This window comes from Erinaceus europaeus, chromosome 20 (genome assembly GCF_950295315.1).
Source record: "Erinaceus europaeus chromosome 20, mEriEur2.1, whole genome shotgun sequence".
In the NCBI taxonomy this organism is placed as follows: Eukaryota; Metazoa; Chordata; class Mammalia; order Eulipotyphla; family Erinaceidae; genus Erinaceus; species Erinaceus europaeus.
Window position 1 is genome coordinate 52,699,658 of NC_080181.1, and position 24,693 is coordinate 52,724,350.

General features: G+C 44.4%; 1 protein-coding gene across 5 annotated transcripts in view; it reads right to left on the minus strand.

The window, feature by feature from the left end:
* SV2B (synaptic vesicle glycoprotein 2B) overlaps window positions 1-15,236 on the minus strand; it is a 141,048-nt gene extending 125,812 nt beyond the window's left edge. For 2 of the 5 annotated variants that reach the window (XM_060179360.1, XM_016190347.2), the window contains exon 1: window positions 15,145-15,236. The gene's annotated coding sequence lies outside the window, so the exon portion shown is untranslated. Of the gene's footprint in view, window positions 1-7,420; window positions 7,496-13,643; window positions 14,408-14,467; window positions 14,931-15,144 lie in introns of those variants that run through there. The other 3 variants (XM_016190286.2, XM_007517475.3, XM_060179359.1) reach the window with 3 other exon arrangements.
* Window positions 15,237-24,693: the final 9,457 nt, after the last annotated feature.

A 24,693-nucleotide genomic window follows, 5' to 3' on the forward strand; every position in this document is an offset into this window, starting at 1 on the left:
AACTATTTGTTGAGTAAATATATATGTAAGGAACTTAAGAGGCTGGGCAGTGGTGCGCCAGGTTAAGGGCACATAGTACAAAGTGCAAGGACCCGTGCAAGGATCCCAGTTCGAGCCCAAGGCTCCCCACCTGCAGGGGGTAGCTTCACAAGTGGTGAAACAGGTCTGCAGGTAACTCTCTGTCTCTCTCCCTCTCTATCTTCCCTTCCCCTCTCAAATTCTCTCTGTCCTATCCAATAAAAATGAAAAATGGCCACCAGGAGCAGTGGATTCATACTGCTGACACCGAGCCCCAGTGATAACCCTGGAGGAAAAAAAAAAAAAGGAACTTGGGATGTGAGAATGAAGGAAAACCCACTTTTCAATTTCTCATATTCTAATTTTTTAAATGTGAGATCAGAGCAAGCAAAGAAATGGTTATGAAACTGGAACCTCTTAAAAAAAAAAACAACAAGAAAAGATAGAGGTTTAATCAGGCCAAAAGTCTTTGATGCTTATCCACAAAGATAATACAACTCTCCTCTTCATTTCAAAATTCACCTAATTCTGCTTTGCTTTTTTAAAAAAGTCCTACCTTAATATCTTTAATTTTGGTAACTGAAAGAAATCTGAGGAGAATGTGCACTTTTTGGACAAAAGCTGACTTAGGCACATGGCGTCAGCATAGGAGGGTCTCACACAACAGCCCCCGCCCCGGCCTACCCAGGGAAGTGCTTTAGCCTGTGTGCATTTATCCTAGTATTCCTGTTTTTCCTGTGTGTGTGCAATTTAAGATTTATGTGCTATCTAACATAGTTTGAAGACTCATGTGAGGGGGCCTGGGATGACTGGTAACTGAGTCTTCACTGAAGGTTCCATGAGGAGCACTCTATTTTCAGCTGTCAGCTAGCCCCAACCCCTTGGCAATTTTTTATCTCAGTGGCAGAGCCAGGTTGGTATGCATGGTTTTGCCTAGCTAGCAGTCATGCCCCTTTCTGGGTGGTAAATTCTCAATTTGCCTGTGGGTTTCTCCTTTTCTTGAGTGCAGGTGAGACTGGGAGTTGGTGCCTCAGGCATGAATATGTGACCCCAGCTGGGCTAGTCAGAGCTCTCTCATTCCTGAGTGCAAATCTCAAACTGAGCACCTAAAACAAAAATGAGTGAGGGACTCGGTCCCTTGGGGAACTTTCTAAACAGCTCATCTATTAGCAAGAGAGCAGCATGGGCATTCCACACACAGACTGAGGGCTTCCTGGGAACACACTAAGGAGCCTACTCCTTCCTGAATCTATCCCTGGAGACTAGCACAAAGCAAAGGAGGAACTTTCAAGTTTCGTAACAAATCAAGAAGTTAAGTCACCTCCCCTCTCTAGGACCTCTGCCTCTCTCTTCAAAGTATTATGGGTCTGGGATTAAATAACAGCAAAGGAGGTGTGTGTGTTGGGTCAGTGGAGACCCCCTGCTGGGAAGCTGTGGCTCTCTAGCACAAAGCTCACATTGTCAGGGCGAGTAAGGCTTGGAGTTTAAAGCAGTTAATCCCCAGGCTGCAGGACTCTGGCAAAGAGGATTAGTCCTCAGAGGAGCCAGTCATCATCCAAATATAGAGCAATCCCAAGCACAGACATCAGATGGGGACCCAGCCCTGCCTCCTCTTGCACAAGCTCCTTCTATACAGTTAGCTGACGAACTGTCTGGAACCCCAAGGTCAAGGCACTGGACTTGCTCTGCATTGCCTCTATCACCTGTCTCAGTTCTGCAATCCAGGACGACAGTGCTTGTTCAAGATACCAATTTCTGTAAGACACGTCAAATTAGGTGAATAACTAGCCATGACACACTTCTGCTATGTGGCAAGAGCTATAGTGGTGGGTGAGAGGCCCCAGGTCAGTGAGAAAGAGCCACTGAATGGCACCTACCCTGCTCTCCACAAGACTAGCATTTCTCCTTCCTAAACTCCCTCTCAAACACCCAGCAAGTAGTCTCATTAAGACCATTTTACAGAGAGTTGGGCAGTAGCACAGCGGGTTAAGCGCATGTGGCGCAAAGTGCAAGGGCCGGGTTAAGGATCCCAGTTGCAGCCCCCGGCTCCCCACCTGCAGGGGAGTCACTTCACAGGTGGTGAAGCAGGTCTGCAGGTGTCTGTCTTTCTCTCCCCCTCTGTCTTCCCCTCCTCTCTCCATTTCTCTCTGTCCTATCTAACAACGATGACAATAATAACAACAACAATAATAACTACAACAATAAAAAAAACAAGGGCAACAAAAGGGAAAATAGATAATTTTTTTTAAAAAAAGACCATTTTACAGAAGAGGAAACCAAGACTGTGAGCAGTGAAAACAACTTGCTCCAGGTTATGCAAATTGTACATAGGGAGCCTCTCAGTTTAAAAATTATCTGGGACACAGACAATGCAAACCCTCTCTTTGGCAAACTGTGGGCTGTGATTATGATGTGTACATTCAACAATTGTGAAAATACAGTCTCTGGTTGGGGAAGGGGTATTGATAGTGTAAAAGACTGGTGTGTGTGTGTGTGTGTGTGTGTGTGTGTGTGTGTGTGTGTGTGTGTACATGTGCACGCACGTGGGAGTGGGGAGAGATCTGGGAACTCTCCATGTCTGTCTTAGGAAACAGGTAGTCAGCCTGGAAGAAACTTAATCCTTTGCAATGTATTCCCTTAAGCTTAGGAGAAATTGTTAAGGTTTCAGGCTCTGTGTGGCCAGAGGTAAGTTAATTGCCGAAAGGGACATGGGAAGGTGGGAAGGTCAGTCAGGACTTAATATAGGCAGGTTTTGTGCTTTTGGGCGGTGGGGGTGGGCGGAGGATGCTTTGTTTTGTTTTGTGACAGAGACAGAGAGAGGGCCACATAACAGAAGTTTCCTTTAACTATCTTAGTTATTTCACCTGCCCACATAGGAAGGATTTATTTCTTGCATGACAGATAGTCCCAAGCAGAAAAGGAAAGAGCCTAGACTACAGAGACAGAAATTCCTCAGGTTTTCTGTGCTCATCACACTTTTTTTTTTGCCTCCAGGGTTATTGCTAGGGCTCAGTGCCTGCACTACTGCTCCTGAAGGCCATTTTTACCATTTTGTTGCCCTTGTTGTTACCCTTGTTGTTTTTGTTATTATTATTGTTGTCATTGCTATTGTTGTCCTTAGACAGGACAGAGAGAAATCGAGAGGGAAGGAGGTAGAGAGGGGGAGAGAAAGATAGATGCTTGCAGACCTGCTTCACCTCCCATAAAGCTAGCCCCCTGCAGGTGGAGAGCCAGGGGCTCCAACTGGGATCTTTATGCCAGTCCTTGTGCTTTGTGCCATGTGCGCTTCACCCACTGAGCTACCACCCGACCCCCATCAAACCTCTTCTTAAGGCATCAGCCCACCTGTCATGTCATGCACATTCCCTGCAAAGGAATTCATCTTCTCAGGAAGAGGAGGAATGTGGTTTGGTGAAGAGCTTGTCATTCTCTGGTACAGATTCCAAGACTGTATAGGGCTAATTGTAAATACAGGAAATAAATCAAAATGTTCAGATAGATGGTGGGACCATAGTTGGATTTTCCTTTCTTCTGTCCAGCTTCCCAGATTATTAATAATGTGAACCTAATACAGTCAAAATGGTAGTGAGGAAGGGAAATCCCTACTTTGTAACTCTTGGAGCAGGTCCTCCAGGTTAGTGCCTGGGAAATAGTGGGTGGTGCTGCAGACGTCATCTATTTCAGATACAGGAAACAACTTTCTGCTCTATTTGTTCTGGACAGTAGTGGTCTGGGGGCTTCTGCAAATTCCTACATGTCTACCATGCTGTCTTTGGTCTTTCTGTATTTTCATGCATCTCCAAGATGTCAGTAACAGGTTCCAAGGCTATTGCTTCCCTAATTCAGTAGACATATCTTGTCAAGAGCAGATCAGACTTCTGACCCACTCCAGTCTCAGCCATGCCCTGTGGCTAGAGCACAGGACAGATGAGGAGCTCACCCCAGGGAACCAGGTAGGTCTCAGAGGGCTTAAGCTTTTCTCTCTTCCACATGCCTGAAGAGATCCGTTAGATCTTTAAGCACTCCTCCCAAGAAATTCCAGTGCATGTTCATGCCACTTCCCTCTGAATCCCTCCCCCAGTCCTTGTCCCCTCCACCCTTTCAGTCAATACCACCTCACAACCTATGTGTTATCCCCACCAGATTAGCCTCTGTTCCCAAATCACCCACGCATTTTCACAGCTCTGTGTTTTTCCTCCAACTATCTTCTGCATCAGGACTATTCTTCTCATCTCCTACCTGGGAAACTCCTACTCACCCTTCAATACTTCTGAAGAATACCACTCACTCGCTTCCCCTGACCCTTAGTCTTCTATCCTCCTGCAGCAATGAAAACTGCTTCTAGTCTGTGCCTGCAGAGATGTCCACTTGATGCTATCATCTTCTCTCCTGCGCCTTAAGAATTAACAATCACAGAATACTAGCCTGCCAGTGACCCACAGAGAAACCTGCCAGGATCAGCCTGACCTCTGATGGTGCTGTGTGTTACCCCAAGATGTCTCACACTGGGCCACCATGGAAACAGGGGGCCTCCAAGCATTTACATTGCCTTTCTACAGTTCCCTTTCCTTAAAGTCTAATTTTTTAACATGGTACCAGGGTTGGAACCCAGGGACAAAAAAAAAATGGGACAACCTAATATTTTATTTTGTTTTATGTTTTAAGATAGGGAGAAACCAAACCAAAACAATACTCATTCCGAGGGGGGTCGGGCAGTAGTGCAGCCGGTAAGCACAATGACGCAAAGTGCAAGGACTGGCGTAAGGATCCCAGTTCAAGCCCCCAGCTTCCCACCTGCAGGGGGGTCACTTCACAAGTGATGAAGCAGGTCTGCAAGTGTTTATCTTTCTCTATTCCTCTCTGTTTTCCTCTCTTCTCTTGATTTCTTTCTGTCCTATCCAACAACAATGACATCAATAGTAATAATAATAACCACAACAATGATAAAACAGCAAGGGCAACAAAAGGGGAAAAAATAGCCTCCAGAAGCAGTGGATTTGTGGTGCAGGTACCAAGCCCCAACAATAACCCTGGAGGAAAAAAAAAAACTCATTCCGAGTTCCACTTGGTGCTCCCATGTGGTGTCGGGGATCAAACCCAGCATCTCCTGTGCGAAAAGTGTTCTACCACTAAACCATTTCTTCAGCCCCTAGAACCTAAGTTTTATGTTTTACATTAAGTACTTCAGAAAAGTGGCTGTCATGGAGCTGTGGGTGACCATGGGTAGAATGTGCTCAGCATGGACAGAGGGGCAGTAGTGGAGTGGAACCAAGCCTTCTAGGTCAACACAGGAGCACCTGGCACTGCTATGATATCCCCTGCCCCTCGTCTTCACACTCTGCCCACAGCAGCCCACCCTACAGTGCCATTTCCTTTCCCTCAAAGCCGCCCACATGCCAGACGGGCTTCATCCCTGGATGCCATCTGCTACTGTTCAATCAAGCAAAAGGCCACAGTCAGGTTCAGTGCGTGGCAGCAGAGCGAGGCCCACAGGCAAGACAAGAGTAGCCTTTATTGGGGCTTGGAGCCAGCAAGGAGAATCTCAGAGGATTTTCATAGGAAGCTGGTAGGGGCCTAACCAGTCTGTTGCCTAGGGGAACTAGCCATGGAGTTTTAGAGGTTTCTCTTGTACTTTTTGCTCCCTATTTTCATATGAACTCATGTGGCTACAGTCCTGTCTTGAATTCTGATACTCGCTATAATCACTTCTAGCAGCATGATAAATAAGCCATTTCCTTCTCTAAATTCAGCTACCTCCTCCTTTGGTAATAAGGAGTTTAGGTTCCTACTTTCTAATGGCTCTAAACCACAACATTCTAATTTCTAAAACACTAAATTTCTATAGCTCAAATCAGCCTGCCCACAGTCTTGGAAGCCTTTCTAGGCCTAAAAGGCCCCTGTCCATAAACTAGTCTGCACATTCCAGAGATGAATGGCCCACTTGCCCATTGGCATGTTCCTTCCTTCTCCTTGGCAGCATTCATTTCCATGACTCTGCCTTGAATACTCACACCTATCCCCGTCCGGGTTTTAGGAGACCAGAGCTCCCACTAATACATGGGTTATCTGGAGCTGACACAGTAAGCATTAATGACTCCTAGCATATAGTGTCACCTTCCAAAACTTGACACCTAAGACTCAAGGAAAGCCCAAGCAACCATTCCTTGCATCTCTGAAGAGTTGGAAGGAGGGGCGAAGGAGTGGGGGAAAGAGAGGGGCAAGCTATGTGCCTATGCTCCACATGTAGATGAGTACTGTGAGCTCTCTGTCAGTGCTGTTCTCTGAGCCAGAGATTTCTTCTGAGACAGAAATGGAAGAAAAGATGTGATCGAAAGCATCTAACTCCCTAAAGACTCGGATGCAGTATATTCCTGAGGAGTTTTTCAGTTATTGACAAGGGATTTTTTTTTTTTGCCTCCAGGGTTATCGCTGGGCCTTAGTGCCTGCACTACAAGTCCACTGCTCCTGGAGGCCATTTTTCCCATTTTGTTGCCCTTGTTGTTGTTATTGTTGCCACTGCTGTTGTTGTTGTTGGATATGACTTAAAGAAATGGAGAGAGGAGGGGAAGACAGAAAGGGGAGAGAAAGACAGACACCTGAAGGCTGATTCACTACTTCTGAAGTGACGCCCCCTGCATGTGGGGAGCCGGGCGCTCAAACTGGGATCCTTGCACTGGTCCTTGTGCTTCCTTCATGTGTACTTAACCCGCTGCTCTACTGGCCCCCGACAAGGGAATTTTGAATTCCATTTTGGAAAAAGAAAGTCAATGTTCCCCTCTCCTCTGCTTCCCAGGATAAAAACAAGCTCTTTACAAAAAGCAGATGAAGCAGGAGTTTCTGTAGAAGACAGGGAAAAGCCAAAGGACCACAGACGCTAGAGCCTGGGTGTAGGTCTTCACTGCCAGTGTGTGGGATGCCCTTGGGTGAGCTGTAATCAGTAGTCAGAACAACAAAGGAGTTTCAGTCTTTACTGCTGGTAAATCTGGAAGCATAAGGGAAAGTTTCATATGTGACCTTTGAGAAAAGGCCAAAATGGCAACAAAGGCAGAGGAGTAGAATGGGGGAAGGGGTAGAAATCACTTCTCACTGATTACACACTAGATGCTAGAGACCTAACTGATCACTTATGCCTTCACTCTTGCCCAGGCCAGTGAAGGCCTAGAAAAGCCTTGTTAGAGCAAATGCAACAGCTAAGTACGAGGTGGCTACTATGTGCCTAGACAAAGAGAGCAGCAGATTTTCCAGTAGAAGATGTCATGGGCAGAATTAGTGGGATCAATGCTCGCAGAAACCCAAAAAGAAAGTTACTGAGTCTGCGTAATGCAAGTGACTCAGAATCTCCATCATGAGATTTGTATACATTCTAGGTCTTGCTGAGCTGACCTAGGGAAGGTTGACTCACAGCAGACAACAGAAGGCTGGTTTCCATCTGAGGCACTGTAGAAATCCTTGGCCCATATTTGTGATGAGTGTCCAGCTTGAGCATCATGGGCCTGATATAAACAACATTCTCGTTAGCACTGGCACCAGTGAATGACCAGTTCTCAACTCTCTTGTTCACTCAGAATCTTTAAGTAAGTGCACTGAATCTTTAATCTGCATTTAGACAAACATATTTCAGGTCCAGAAATACGAAGGGAAACCTGAGCACTTAGCATCACCATCACCACCAGTACCACCACCACCTCTACCATCATCATCACCAACACCATCATCATTTTCCAAATAAGAAGACCAAGGATCAGAGAAATTAAAGAATTTGATTAAACTCACAAGTCTAGAAGACAGTGAAGCCTGAGTTCAAACCAAGTTTGGACTGATTTCAAACTCTGTATTGTCCTTTTCTGCACATGGTCAGGTCTCAAACCCACACATAAAAAACAGAGTCAGCTTGCTGTCTCTTTCTCATGCTTCTTTCTGGGCTTTGTTTTTTTCTTCTACTGACATTTCTCCTTCCACCACCCCCACTCCCCCCACCCGCCTTCACACCCCCACCCATTTTCAATAGCAGTACCTGATATTTTCTTTTTAACTCCTCCCAACAGCACTGCAAACAAAACTCACACTTGCCTATTTTCAGTCATGAACAGTAATGAACTGAACGGCACCTAGACTTTGAGATGAGAGCTACTCCAGCTCCACCCCTCCCCTTTCTTATAAGGCCATTGCTGATTTCTCTCCTTTTATAACAAGGAGAAATTATACAAGATGCTGTATATGTGGGCTTTTTCTAGCAAGATGGGCTTTTTCTAGCACCTTTTCACTTGGCAGTAAATCTATTTTTTTTAAAAATTCTCCATTTTTCAAGATTCTTTCCTGATTTTGGTTAATCTTAAATTAAGAGCAGCACAATAATAACCCAAGAACATCACACCCCTGAATTTCAACCACCTTTCTCTGGAAGATCTTTCTTTTTTTTAAGTCTGAACTATTTTTTGTTTTCTCTCTCTCTCTGTCTCTCTTTCTCTCCCTCTCCCTCTCTCTCTCTCTCCATATATATATATGTATATATATATGTATATATATATGTATATAGACTCCAGGGTTATTGCTGGGATTCAGTGCTGACACTACAAATCTACCACTTCTGGTGGCCTTTTTTTCCTTTTTTTTTTCTGTCTAAGTTTTATTAGGTAGGATAGATAGAAACTGAGAGAGCAAGAGCACAAGGAGATAGAGAGAGAGAAAGTAGAAAATAGGAGGGGAGTCAGGCGGTAGCACAGTGGATTAAGTGCATGTGGCGCAAAGCATAAGGACTGGCGTAAGGATCCCGGTTCGAGCCCCCGGCTCCCCACCTGCAGGGGAGTCACTTCACAGGCGGCGAAGCAGGTCTGCAGGTGTCTGTCTTTCTCTCCCCCTCTCTGTCTTCCCCTCCTCTCTCCATTTCTCTCTGTCCTATCCAACAACGACAACATCAATAATAACTACAACAATAAAACAACAAGGGCAACAAAAGGGAATAAATAAATAAATATAAAAAAATTTTTAAAAAAGAAAGAGGAAAGACAGACACCCGCTTTACTACTTGTGAAATAGACCCCCTGCAGGTGGAGAGAGGGGGCTGAACCTGGGCCCTTGTGCTTGGTAATATGTGCATTTAACTGGGTGAGCCACTACCTGGCCCCAGTTTTCCCTTGTTTCTTTTCTTTTCTATCTATCTATCTATCTATCTATCTATCTATCTCTATCTCTCTTTCTCTCTCTTCAGGATTATCTCTGGGGCTTGGTTCCAGCACCACAAATCCACTGCTCCCGGCAGTCATTTTTTTCTATTTCATTTTATTGGACAGGACAGAGAGAAATTGAGAGGGGAGGGAAAGATAGAGGGAGAGAGAAAGACAGGCGCATGCAGACCTGCTTCACCATTTGTGAAGTGTCCTCGCTGCAGGTGGGGAGCAGGGGCTCCAAGTCCTTGCGTAGGTCCTACCACATAGTTCTATGTGCACTTAACCAGGTGTGCTACCATCAGGTCCCTTCCCTTGTTGCTCTTTTTTCACCACACTGCTATAAGCCTTCACATTTAAAGTGTGTTCTTATCTCAATATATCTCCTATGAGACCTTGAAAAGAAATGGAATACCTTCAGAGAGTTACACTTCAAGATCCACCAAAGCTAAAATTTTCAGTCATCTATAGTGACCTACAGTTCCACTCACTCATGGAATAATACTCACTGAACACATTCGATATGCCAGGCAAATTGTCTGGGCCCTGGTGCTACTACAGTGATTCGGTTCACTGAAAGGACAAATAAATAACATGACAATATCTAGTCCCTCATGTTTACATCTCCTCCTTCCTGGCCCTTTTATCTATGCAACTCTTTACTTAAGGTTCCCATTAGACGTCTAGATAAGCCCTACAGCAAACAGCTCCTTCTCCATTTTAGTAAAGGGTTATTCTTCCCAGTTCCTCAGGTCAAAATAAATTACAGCATCCTTGACTCCTTTCCTTCTCTCAGACCCTAAATCAGCAAACCCAAACTTCTCTGTCAACAAGCATATCCAGAATTTGCCCACCAGCCATCGCCACTCTCCACCCTGGTCCGAACCACCACCACCTCTCACCTGGATCAGGGTAATCTCCTTCTCACTGTGCCAGATTCTAAACACCAAGGCTCATATTATCACTGCAAAAGAGACTAGATCACGGCAACCTGTGCTCACAATTCTTCAGTCCTTTCCCATCTTTCCCAGAGTCCCTCCAAGACCCATCACCACCTCGCTAGCTCCCTGCTACTTCCGGTGTGGTATTCTGCCATGCGCATCCACTCTGGGGTTCAGGAGGGCCTCCTTGCTACTCCAGAACAAGCTACTCTGTCACCTCAGTGTCTTTGCACTTGCTTCCCTTGCCTGAAAGGGTCTTTCCCCACATATCCATACATGAATCACAAAGTACTGCCTGTCCTTCCTCTCTTCTTTGGAATGTGACTCTAGCTCCTCCCACCAAGACGTACAGTCCATTCTCTATTCTTTCACTCTGAGAAGACCTGGAAACTTACTCTGTCACTAGACAAAAATGAAATGGTAATGTACCCATTATAACCACAGCCTTGACAGCCCACACAAGTCTCCAGTCTTTCTTGGCCTCCTGTCCTGTCTGTGCTCACTGTGTGAACATGCTAGGCTCTGCTGTTAGAGAGTGAGAGACCACATGGAGAACAGCCAAGTCTTCCCTGCTGAGGCCATCCAAAAGGAGCCAGCCTTAGTGGCCTAGGAGATTGTGCAGTAGAAGAATATAGGGCTTGCAAGCATGAGGTCCTAAATGCAGTCCCTGCCACTGTATGTACCAGACTGATTCTCTGGATCAATCTCCCTGTCTAGCTCACTCTTATTAATAGTAAGTAATTTTTGTCATGGCTGGGGTTTCACTGATGCAGGCCTTTTTTTTCTGGTAGAACCAAAGAGACAGAGGAAAAGACACCATAGCACCAAAGCTTACTGAAGTGCAATGAGGCTGGGTTTGAACTTGGGTTGCATATATGACAAAGCAGACACCCTTCAGGTGAGTCACTTCACTAGACACTAAATAAGTAATTTTTAAATGAATAAGGCAAGCAGTCAGCACTCAGCCACTCCGTCAGCAGGCTAAAACCACAAAAGCAAGAGCAGCTGACATCAGTCACACAAAAGCCATATCTGCGAAACTGCCCAACCCATCCAAGGACCTGGGAAAAATAAGAGATGGTTACTTTTTTCAGCCAGTAAGTCTGGAGAGGTTCGTTTTGAAGGTTTATTGGCAAGCTCAGCCCTGCCATGTGCAAACAGTCCTGGGCAGGTGCCTGGGCAAGTGCTCATGGGAAGATCTTATCCTAGTCCTTCAGTTCTCATGACAGGGGTCTGCAGGACAAAGACATATATCACCAGTCTGTCTCAAAGGCTGCAAAACAACAGGCTGCCATGCAGACGAGCAAGGTCACTGTGATGTGGTCTAAAGAGACAGACTGGGTTTCTAAAGCAGCAAAACTAAAAGCAGACCTTACATGAGGAAGGTCTGAGGTACATGTCACCTTCTGAGGTGACTTGGGGGACACCCAGTCAGCCACTCTGAGTGTGACCTTGTTTCATCACACCTACTTCACAGGATCTCAAATGCACAGCCCCATTTCTGCCCACAGAAAGCACTGCAGTAACCCTGCATGCCAAGATCAGGTGAGATGAAATTCCCAAATCCACAGCCTGCTCCCCAGAGGAGCAGAACAGCAGCAAAAGGGCAGAACAGCAAGCCAGTCTTCACATTATGCCTTCAAGACAGAAGCCTCAAACAAACTCACCCTATGATATTATGAAAATGCATGCCTGGTGCATCAAAGGTCAGTATATTTCCAGTTGATCTTAGAGCTTTCCATAACCATAGAAACTATTATCATCCTTAAAGAAAATATAATTGCAAGACAGCACAATATCTGCAGAACTCCTCAGTAAAGGTGGCCCTTCCTTTCATCATCAGGGGAAGGAAGCAGAGTACTAAAGTTCAAAAAGAACAAATACAGTCCTTGGTCTGGATGAAAGATATCTGATCCCTGGTTTGCATTATCTCTCTAATTCCTAAGATTTATGCCTCTCTTGTTGCATTAGTTCATACTAACTGATACATAAACCTATGCCCACCCACACAGAACCTGCATCTAAACACAGAATTTAGGGTTTCAGCCAATGGTTTCAAATCAGAACATACATTTAGTGACGAGCAGGAGACATAAGATGCAGTGTCCCAGTGACCTTGCCGTGCTGCCCTCAGGTCCTACTTCTGCCCCCTCATACACCAACCAAGTCTCCTTGCCCTTCTTCCTGGTTTTCTTCTCAGCACAATGGTCAAATGTCATTTAGCAGTAGAACACTTTCCTGACAAAGCTACTTAAAAAAAAAAGGGCTGGGAGCCAGGCAGTAGCCCTGTGGGTTAAGCGCACGTGGCACAAAGCGCAGGGACCGGCGTAAGGATCCCGGTTCGAGCCCTCAGCTCCCCACCTGCAGGGCAGTCGCTTCACAGGCGGTGGAGCAGGTCTGCAGGTGTCTGTCTTTCTCTCCCCCTCTCTGTCTTCCCCTCCTCTCTCCATTTCTCTCTGTCCTATCCAACAACGATGACATCAATAATGGCAACAATAACAATAACTACAACAATAAAACAACAAGGGCAACAAAAGGGAAAATAAATAAATAAAAAAGGCTGACCCCAACTCTATACCCAATGAATGAACTGCCACTTCTCGGCACCTATTTTGTGCCAAGCAATTTACCTATGATACAGATATTTTTAAGCACCTGCTATGCAATAATTATATCAAATCTATTGTTATTGCCATTTTATTATTATTATTATTATTATGTTATCTCCATTTTTTTGCCTCCAGGGTTATTGCTGAGGCTCAGTCCCTGCACTATGAATCTACTGCTCATCGAGGCCATTGTCCCCATTTTGTTACCCTTGTTGTTGTCATTATTATTGTTGTTGTCATTGTTGGATAGGACAGAGAGAAATCGAGAGAAGAGGGGAGACAGAGAGAGAGAGAAAGATAGACACCTGCAGATCTGCTTCACCGCCCATGAAGCGACACCCCCCATGCAGGTGGGGAGCCAGAGGCCTGAGTATTACTCCAGTTTAAACATCAATAAACCAAAACTCAAAGAGAGGCTGTCACCTAGGATGAATATTCATCTCTGGTTAAGCAGCAAAGACCATGATCGTCACAGGATGCTGTCTTTCTTCCTAATACCAAATGGAGGTTTGGTTACAAAGTCATGTGATGTGTATCTCTGGCAAACATGCAGAAACTAAGAGCTCTCCATGCTATTATTTTTCATCACTGCCACAGCTTTTGTCTGGGAGGGGGGAATCCATGAAACTGGAGTTTCAATTCCCAGACAGTTCCAGCTTTTGCCTTCCTTTATTCCACCTACTTAGAAACTATCAGAAATATGTAATATAATTTTGCCTTTACAAGACTGACATTAGTAACTACTACTAACATCTGTGGACAGTGATGATATGGTTTCTAAAACAAAAATTAAAATTATAAGTAATCAAAAAAAATAAGAGACAATCAAGGCTGGAGTTTTCTGTTTGAACTGTTGTGGGACAAACACAGATCAGGAAACCCAAATAGAAAGCATATATATGTTCATTTACTCTTACACTCCCTTAGACTTTTCCAGAAGCACTGCCATTGTGGAAAACTTCCAAATCTTCACTGTCATGGAATTTAGGAAGACTGTCCTTTTAAGAAAAAGTCTGACCTGCACTGGGCTCACTCCTCCCCTGGTGCCAGCCTGCTGTGTGTCTGCATGGTCACCTCCTCTGAATGCCAGCTCTGTCGTGACTTGTGAAGCTCAGGCCACCCACTCAGTGGCCAAGTGGGTCACTCACACAGGCACTGAAATCTATGCAGTGCCTGGTCTATGAGGACTTCCTTAAGAAAAGAATAGTAACTACTGCCACAATCAACACTTCCTCCTTACTGCTCCCACCCCCCTTTTTTTTCCACACCTGGAAAACTGAGCTCCTCATACCTCATTATAGGTGTTTCTCTCCCACCAGGTATGAGCTTCTGTGGAGCTGGCCTTCCTTTTGACTCCCTCAGCATCCTGAGTGTCAGGGATTAAGCTGACCCCTGACACATCCTGAGTATTCCCTGAGTATCTGCTGAAAGGAGAAAGCTACAGAGTGAGCCTGTGCTCATTCATATCTGCCCGTCCACCCAGGCACCAGGACAAGGCACCTGTTCTGGGAATGGCAGGAGGCAAGAGACAGGCTGCCCCTGAGCTGGCTACACTGCCCAACTCAGCCCCCACACACATCTTTCATCCCCGAACCTCCACTCCCTGAGCTCCAAAGCCACCCAAAACTTACCACCATCTGGAAGAGAAAAAAAAAAAAAATCCAGCAGACATCCCCTAGGTTGACAACTTTGGGCCCCACCTGGGTTGATCTGAGTCCTGCAGATGATAAATTACCTTGAGACCAGAGCTAGTTTGTGTCTGTGATTTATGGATGAAGGGTCATGTTTCAGCAGCAGCTAAACCCAGGACAGCAGGTAAGCCTGTCTGCTAGCAGTGCCTGGCTCCTCCCGGCTGAAAGCACGTGTTCACCCATCCCTGCAGAACAAATCGAGTTCTCCTGGCGCTGAAATCCATCTGTAAACAAATCCTCTTGTGTCCCTACGACCCAGCTCCCAAACCCACAGAGGACGAAGGGCATAGTGCACAGGCAGAAAGCCACGCTCAGGAGAAAACACTCCAGGTGAAAACATGGAACAGCTAATCTGTAAGAACAAACCAACAATACCACCACCAACGCAAGTCCATCTCATCAATATAGAATCAAAACTATAAGCCTGCGGCTGGGAGATTTATGGAAACAGCGGCTTAAGTTGCAAAACTATGTATGGCACTGGCTTCAAGAGGGCTTAAAAGCAGTCGGGGGGGGGGGGGGCTTACGGGGAGGGGGCACCTCCAAGAAGGCAAGTATCTGCTTTTCTGAGCCCGCTTTCCAAGATCCCCAGTCTCTGAGCTATTTTCCACAGAGAGCATTCAGAGGTGCCCTCGTGCCGGCAGAGAAGCCAGGGGCGCCCAGGAGCGCGGGATTGGCGACCCCCGCCCGCTCTGCTCCGCAGCAACCGTGCAGTCCCTACCTGAGCGGGAAATCCACAGCCTTCAGCGCGGACGGAGCGGGGTCGGTCCTGGGGACCCCGCAGGCAGCTCAGGCGAGCAGCGAGCTGAGGAGCCGTGGTCACACCTGCCTCCCTCCGGGCCGCCACAGCCCCCGCAGCGCAACGCAACGCAGCGCAGAGCTGAGGAGCCGCGGTCACACCTGCCCCCCTCCCGGCCGCAACCGCCCTCGCAGCGCAGCGCGCCACCCCAGCCCGCGGGCGGAGGCTCCCGGCCCGGGGGGAGGGATCCGCTCCTCGACCGCTAACTCCCCGCCGGGCGCGGAAGGCGAGAGCACTGCAGTTCACGTCCTAATCCCCTTCTGCCTCCAGGCCAGGTGCGCGGGGATATCCGCAAAGGGGACCCGGCGGGACCCCTTGCTGGCTGGATTTGCAGATCAGTAGGTGTTAAACTTCTTGCGGGAGTGATGTGCCCTGATGCCGCCGGTGGTGCGCTCTCTATCCATCGGGGGCGCCCGAGGGTCGCCGTCCACCCACAGCCCTGCGCACCAACTCCAGCCTCAGACATGGCAGGGAGCAGGACCCCAATCCTGACTGGGGGAGTCCTCTGGGGGGATCAGTCCCAAAGGATCTTAGACGGTGGATGCAGTTAAATTGCCCTCCGCGTTACGTTGTCTGGGTACTGAAAGAAGCTCCTTGGTGAGAGGGGAGAAAGACTTAAATGTATTAACCTACCTGTCATCCTTCCAGTTGAACCCCACCCCAACTTTCCCACAATGAGCTCAGCAAATTCAACTGAAAGATTCTTCTCAGAACAAAACTCCACCCCACCTCCATTTTTAACCATGGAGGTGGAGAAACCAGGGCACCAAACATGTCCAATACTGCTGAAACCGCCTTCCCTTTCCATGAAAAAAAAAAATTAATGGGGGAATTAATAGTTTATAGTAAACAGTAAATACAGTTGTTGGTACATGTGTAAAATTTGTTTTCTGCAAAACGCTCTAACCCCACCCCCCGGGTCTTCCACCATTGTGCACCAGGATCTGAAAGTCCCCCCAATCGCCCCACACACACACACACATACCCCAGAGTCCTTTATTTACTGTGGTGCAATATGAGAGAGAGAGAGAGAGAGAGAGAGAGAGAGAGAGAGGAAGGAGAGACATGTAGCATCACTCCGCCGTCCATGGAGTGCTCCCATGAGGTGCCAGATGAAACCCAAGCTCTCACACAGGGTAGAACTCTACCAACTGAGTCTTATCTCCCATCCCAGAAGCAACATTCCTTTTAAGAAAAAAGTAAGAAACAATAAAATGACACTAGAAACTCAGAAGTGAGATCAACATAACACTCCAGGTACCTCGCCTTCCACTAAGGAGGAAAAGGCTAACACAGCTCATTCAGAAAGAGGTTTTTTCCTCTTCAGAATATTAGGTCACTGAGTTCTTTATGTTCTCACTGCCCTCTGATTGCTTTTTAAACGATTCTTATAATTTATTAACTTTGTTCTACTCGATACACAAGATTAATGTCTTGCTGCTCCCTGTTAAATCTCACTGGAAAGTAGAAATTGATTTGATAACTCTGTTTAAGCCTCACAGCATTTTCGGGCCCGTTGTGTAACTTGCCAAAGATCACAGAATAGTAAGTAATAAAATTAGGAAATTAGCCTAAGCTGTTCCACTGCAAAAATGGGAATGAGAATAACCATTATGATACAGAATCTACAACTGATGACAAAATACTCTTTTTAAAAAATGGTAAATAAATGCAAATTCTGATTTCTAATTGAAAATATGAAGGGAAGACCACTTTATAAAAAATGTATTATGATATTTAATATTTACTTCCAAAACTGTAAGATAACTGGGGTATAATTCCACACCTTTCCCACCACCAGAGTTCTGTGACCCTATTCCTTCCACTGGAACTGCAGTGGTTCTCCCAAGATCACAGATATGGGTTCACTATTATTTCTATAGATATATATAAATATATATGCATGTACAGATATATAGATATAAATTTCTGTCTATATTTATATAGATATTTGCCCATGTTTTCTATGGTCCTGCCTAAGTTACACCAACGACTTCTGAGTTTCAGTAAAACCATTTTAAAAAACTTATTTTGAGTTTATTTTGAGTCAGCTATGCAAACAGATTAAATTCAAGACATACTTTTCACCAAAAATTTTTGTATAAAATAAAGTGTCAGGGTCAGGTGGTGGTGGCACACCTTGTTGAGTGCACATTACAATATGCAAGGACCAAGGTTCAACCCCTTGGGGGAAAGCTTCGCAAGTGGTGAAGCAGTGCTGCAGATGTCTCTGTCTCTCTTCCACGCCATCTTCTCAATCCCTCTCTATTTCTCTCTATCCAGTAAATAAATAAATATTTTTTAAAAAAGAAATCTTGTTTATTATTCCTCAAGGCTCAAGAGAAAATATTCTTCATCGATTTAAGTTTTATTTAGAAAAATACGGACAACTCAAATATTTTGTGTTCTCCTTCCACAGAATACTGTTCTTTATGAGAGTTCACATAACTAACACAAATGTATCTAATGTATCTAATAGAATAGCTTCATATTAAGTTTTCAATTTTGAAATGTGAGGACAGTAACCAAGAATTACAAATACCTTATAATTTCATTAATAAAATAAAGGAACAAAGGGGCCAGCAGTGGAGCACTCAGTTGAGCACATACATTATAATGAGCAAGGACCTGGGTTTAAGGCCCTGTCCTCCACCTGCAGGTGGGGGGAGCTTCAAGAGCAGTGCTGCCATGCTGCAGATCTCAATCTCTCTCTCTCTCTCTCTCTCTCTCTCTCTCTCTGCTTTGAACTCTTTTAGTGGTATCTGGACTTCTTTGTATACTAGACACTCACAAGGCCAAAAGGTCTTAATCTCTTTGGCCTAAAGTTGTAATTGATTTAGATGTTTACAGAGCTATTTTTTCAGATACATTTTTAGAGCTTCATGAACAATTTAATCCCATTATCAGAGTTTGATCATCTTGCAAATCCAAGATATTAAATGTTTAGGCAAAAGCTAATATTTGTGCTTAGGGCTATAGTCTAGGCAGTTAGGGAACTTGAGATATTAAATCTATTCCCCCCGACATGTCATATTACTCATGATAGGACTAAATAGTGATAGGACTAAAATTTCACATCTTTCTATGAAAGATGTGTCTGTGCCCTCCTCCCTACCCTCTAGGTAACTACTATAGTTTTCCAATTTAAATATGGGTTATGTTGTGTCTGGTTGTTTAAGTATGTGTGTTCAGTTCTCTAAATTCCACATGTGAATGAAACCATCCTGTGGCTTTCCTTTACCTCTTGGCTTATTTCACTCAGCATAATGTTCTCGAGTTCCATCCATTATATACTCTTCAAATCTGGTGAGACCTTTCCTAACCCACGGGGCTACCTACACCTATGTTAGATAGCACAGCATTTAACTGAGTAACAGATAACAGATTAGGCTTAGGTTTAGGGTGCTGAATACAGGTGTACCCATATCCCTAAGCAAGGAGCAATTATATAACTCAAAGTCAAAGTGCTCAATAATGGTTGAAGAGCCTAAAGAAGGCATCATAAATTCTCTAATTGGCTGAACTTGGACCAAATTAGCTGGGCAGTCTAGCAGAAAGACCCCAAAAAAGACAGATCCCAAAAACCTAACTCTGGCTGAGCTCAACAAATGACACTCAATGCCTAAACAACTGAGAGAAAATCTAAAATCACCAGATAAAGGGCTACAAAAGTTGACTAAGAACAAGAGACTGGCCCATTAAATAATGGCCCTTTTGGCCAATATCACACCACCTCATCATCTGGGACCCTAATAAGGAAATCCTTGGATTCCCATGATGGGCCTAGACCTCTAAAGAGTCCCTATCTCCACCACCACTGGTCACTTCCATAAGGAATGACATCTTGTGGGCCTTCCCAGGACCTTGTCCTCACCATAGAGCAATGATAGTAGGGATAGGCCCAGTCTCCAAAGGGAGGCTGGGGGTATCCTGCCCTGCCACTAGAAAAAGACTGGTCCTGAAATAAGTGCAGCCTGCAATGTACCCAGTTGTGATCATGAGCTGTAAGCGCAAACCAATAGGGACTTAAGAGGCTACACAGGCTCTGGTGGTAAATATAAATACATATATAAAGGGGGTCGGGCGGTGGCGCAGTGGGTTAAGCGCACGTGGCACAAAGCGCAAGGACCAGCTTAAGGATCCAGGTTCGAGCCCCTGGTTCCCCACCTGCAGGGGAGTTGCTCCACAGGCAGTGAAACAGGTCTGCAGGTGTCTGTCTTTCTCTCCCCTCTCTGTCTTCCCCTCCTCTCTCCATTTCTCTCTGTCCTATCCAACAACGAACAACATCAACAATGGTAATAATAATAACCACAATAAGGCTACAACAACAAGGGCAACAAAAGGGGGAAAAAATGGCCTCCAGGAGCAGTGGATTCATGGTGCAGGCACCAAGCCCAGCAATAACCATGGAGGAAAAAAAAAATACATTTATAAATATGGGTTCTAGGTCAGGTGGATGGAGGTAAATAGTTTATTTTAGCCACAGAATTTTTTTAAAGTTCTAATTGCTTTTCTTTTTTATATATTAATTTTTATTATCTTTATTTATTTGATAGAGACACCCAGAAATCAAGAGGGAAATGGGATGATAGAGAGGGAGAGAGACAGAGAGACACCTGCAGCCCTGCTTCACTACTCATGAAGCTTTCCTTCTGCAGGTGGGGACCAGGGGCTTGAACCCAGGTCCTTGTGCACTGTAATGTGTGTGCTTAACCAGGTGTCCACCACCTGGCCCCACCACAGAATTTTTTTTCAAGAACAGTAGTTATTCCCTACCCTAATCCAACTTTCTAGCCCTTTTTCTCTGACACCATTCTCTCAGATAATATTCTTATCAAACTCAAGCAAAACTACCATAGGTGTGTGCCCCCATTAACATGCCCAACATAGACTTCCTAGCCTTCTTCTACCCTAAAATCCCTAATCTCATCTGCTCTAATCCTACTTTTTGGTTCCTGTTCATTAACCATTGTCTCAACTTAGGTCATGTCACCTTCCAGACACCAAGTTACAGATGTTACCATGACTCCACCCCGACTTCTCTGAGCAGACAACCTCATCAATGTGTCCTAGACCCTCAAATCTCCAGAACTCTGGTCCACGAGGGAGAGATAGAAACAGGCTGGGGGTATGGATCGACTTGTCAATGCCCATGCTCAGCAGAGAAGCAGCTACAGAAGCCAGAACTCCTACCTTCTGCTCTCCCAAAACAACCTTGATCCATATTCCCAGCAGGGGAGAAGTGATGGGATGAAGATAAGGGGACTCTGCACTCCAGCTCCATCAGCACCCAGACAGAGAGAAGGAAAAGGAGAGGGACACATGGAGGTGGTTATGTTGTCATGAGTGGCTTGGAGGGGAAGAGAGGATTGAATCAGGAAAAAGGGGGGCAACTATGCATAAATGTGGACAGACAGTTGTAGAGATGATGGCTGGCCCATGTCTACAACCTTAGGGGAACTGTGGTGGATTGCAGTGGGGAGAGTGAAGATCCAGAACTCTGGTGGTGGGAATGGTGTGGATTCGAATGCCTGTTGACATGTAATTCTGTAATATGAAAAGAAAACGATAAAGACTGGTGGGACTGGTGCACTCATCATGCAGGAAGCAGGCCCCAGTGATAACCCTGGTGGCAATAATAAACAAACAAACAAATGATCAAACAAAACAATAACAAACTTTTAAATTGAAAAAAGAAAAAATGGACAAGGGGAGTCAACCGTATGATGGCAGGTGGGAACTAGACTTTTGATAGTGATCATAACGTAATGTACACAGATGCTGAATTATAATACTTTGGACAAAATGATGGCTATATGGTACAGCATGTGCTGTGGTCTTTCTCATGAAACCAATCTTTTAAAAAAATATATTAACAGAGCAGGGGTCAGGTGGTGGCACACCTGATTGAACGCACATGTTATAATGTACAAGGACTCAGGTTCAAGCCCCTGGTCCCTACCTGCAAAGGGAAAACTTTGTGAGTGGTGAAGCTGTATTGCAGGTATCTCTCTCCCTGTCAGCCCCTTCCCTCTTTATTTATGGCTGCTTCTATAAATAAATAAAGATAATAAAAATATAAGTAAAAAGATATCATATATATATTAACAGAGCAAAAATGGGAGGTTCCATAATCAATCTGTGCTTTGAAAAGGGTCAAGGAATACCAGAAGAGAAACTAGAGTCCACTGGGCAGGGGCTGACTTATAACTGCAGGAGTTAAGTCACATTTTGAAAATCAATGATGAATTTTGTGAACTTTGTGGATCTTAATAGAGGTTTATCAGTAGGAAAATTTAAGATGAAAATAATCAGCATCTCTTCTCCTCTCTGTATTGTAGGGAGGAACTTCAGATTTGACCATGGCAGAATCCAGTCTATGAACTTACTAAGAAAGATGTTCAGTTGTTGATCTATAGGAAAGAAAGTGCCAAGTGATGCTATATATAAATAAGCCAAACATTTTTTAAGTGATGGTCTGCTTGAAAGCAGAATTATAAAACTAAATCTGAAAGACAAAAATAAACTCACAAAATTCCATCATAGCATTTGAAATATCTCCATTATTAGGCAGGAGATAGTCTGTGCCTTATTGTATGTGAAACCCTGGGTTTGAGACTGGAACCACATGGGAGCAGCACGGATGAAACCAGATGTGGAGCTATACTGTGGTGTCTCCCCTCTCTCTCTCTCCCCCTCTTGTTTTCCCCCACCTCCTCCCCCTCCCCCCACCTCTCAATAATAAATGAAAAACAGCCCATGGGTGCCACTCAGGATTGTTCTTTTGCATGCACAAATACCTGGGTACTCACCATATTGTATTTTTAAAAAAAGGAATTAGTTCCATTATCTTCAGCCGCCTCCCAATCGACAAAGGGGCAGTGATTTCCATAAAATGGCATTGCCTGGCAGATTTGCTATTTCTTTTTCCAGATTTTATCACTCTATATGTTTTAATGGTTCAACTACATTACCATCAAATAATGCTAAAACGCCACTCTTCTTATTTAAAAAAGCTCGAACACTGCCTGCCAGCATAACAATCAACTTAGCAGTTGTCTGTATCATGTGATTACCATTTGAAAGGTATTCTGTGAATGTTTGTGCTAAACTCCACAAAAACTACAGTCTGTGCTCATTATTTTAACATTATCAAGTTAAAAAACTAAGCTTACAGGCCCAGCGGTTAATCTAAGATCATACAGTGAGTAGTGGAGTCAAGAGTCAGGTGATGGAATAGTGCCGGGGCCTATGTTATGTCCCCAAAACTTGCTGTTCTAGTAATCTTGGTTCCTCTTCAGTTTAGTTCCAGCCTAGGACTCTGTCTTATTCTTCCTCATTTACATCCCCACACACTACCTCTCACTCCAAGTAGTCTATTTCCTCCAATATTTTGTATTTATTTTTTCTTCCATAACTTCATACCTAAACTTTCTTACACTAGTGTTGTTTTCAGTAGTCAGCCATATGAAAAGCCGATTCACCCTTCATGTTCTTACTGAGCTCCTGTCTCTTCCCATGACCTTGCCCAGGTCATCCTCCAGCCTCCTCCAGCCCTCCAGAGCAAACCCTCCCTTTCAGGTATCTATTTAGCGTGTATTTCTTGTTCATTCGTTCGACCAACCTTTACTCATTCCAGGCCTGGAAACTAGAAGCAAAATCTTATCACAGATACATAAAGATAAAATATGGTTTAAAAATATGGTTTATCACACTCCCAGATCTCAAATTGTAGTATAGGACCATTGTAATCAAAACTGCTTGTTACTGGAACATGAATAGACACACTGACCAGTGGAACATAACTGAGAGCCCAGAAGTAAGCCCCTATACCTATGGACATCTAATCTTTGACAAAGGTGCCCAGACTATTAAATGGGGAAAGCACAGTCTCTTCAACAAATAGTGTCGGAAAATATGGGTTGAAACATGCAGAAGAATGAAACTGAACCACTTTATTTCACCAAATACAAAAGTAAATTCCAAGTGGATCAAGGACTTGGATATTAGACCAGAAACTATAAGATACTTAGAGGAAAATATTGGCAGAACTCTTTTCTGCATAAATTTCAAAGACATGTTCAATGAAATGAATCCAATTACAAAGAAGACTAAGGCAAGCATAAACCTACAGGACAACATCAAATTAAAAAGCTTCTGCACTGGGGCCCTATTAGGGGAGTCTTGAGATTCCCAAGCAGACATGATGGGCCTAGACCTCAAATAAATCCCTCTCTCCATTGTTACCAGTCATCTCTATCAGGAACAACACAATAGACCCCTCTGTGAGCCCCCATAGGACCTTGCCCTCAACTTGGATCAACAACAGGAGAGAATGTTCCATCCTCCGAAGGGAGGCTGGACAGCATACTCTAAGCTACACCTGAGGAAGATGAGTCCTGATATTGGGGCAGCTTGGAACGTTCCTACTCATGACCACAGAATATGAGCTCAGATCTAGAGGGATGCAGAGGTCACATAGGCTCCTAAGTTGAATGTGGGCCCCAGACCACATCAATTTTATGGGGGTTACAGTCAACAATATTTATTTATACAGTTTCCCAGCCATGACATCATCTCCCCAGACAATAACTTGGATCCACCTGCATATCAGATTTCAGGCTCAGGAAAAATAAATAAATAAATAAATAAATAAATAAATAAATAAATAAAACTATTACAGCCACAGGCCCTTTGGAATATAACTAAAATATGGCTACTAGCTATGTACAAAACGGAGACACGCCCCCCCCAACTCTTTATCTGCACTATTCCAGCCTTTGGGTTCATGATTGGTCAACATTTGTCTGGCTTTGTATGTTAACCATTATACTATCTCCCTGGCCTCTGCTTAACACATTGTCAAGGTCATTTTAAAATCAATTACTCATTGATTTATTACATCTTTTCCTCTGAGATCTACTAAGAACTAACCCCCAGAAAAGAAAATTAGATAAAATTCAGTTTAGATATTAATTAAACTGAAATAATAATTAATAAAGTCTCAGTACATAAAAATGTGACTTAGAAATTAAGTAGCTAAGTTTGGACTCCCCATATTAATCACTTTATAATTCATATTTTTCAAATGTTTACAGCTCATTAAACAAACCCATTTTCCTTCCCTAAGAAAAAACACTTGGTTCTTAAGTAGCTGGTGGTTTAATAAGGGGAATTATGTAGTCAAATATGAAGGACATGTGACTATAAAACAAAACTTCTATGATTTGGCTTTTCTCCTTTCCAGATTCAGTGGAACAGGAAGTAAAGTAGGAGGAAGGTAGATAGCCAATTAGGCTAGAGCACTAACTGACTTCCTTATTAAAATTGTGACCAGGGCCGGGTGGTAGTGCAGTATGTTAAGCACACATGGCAGGAAGTGCAAGGACTGGCATAAGGGTCCAGGTTAAAGCAAGGCTACCAGCTACTCAGAATCACATCACTAAAGGTCTCTCTATTTTTTAGTAAGAA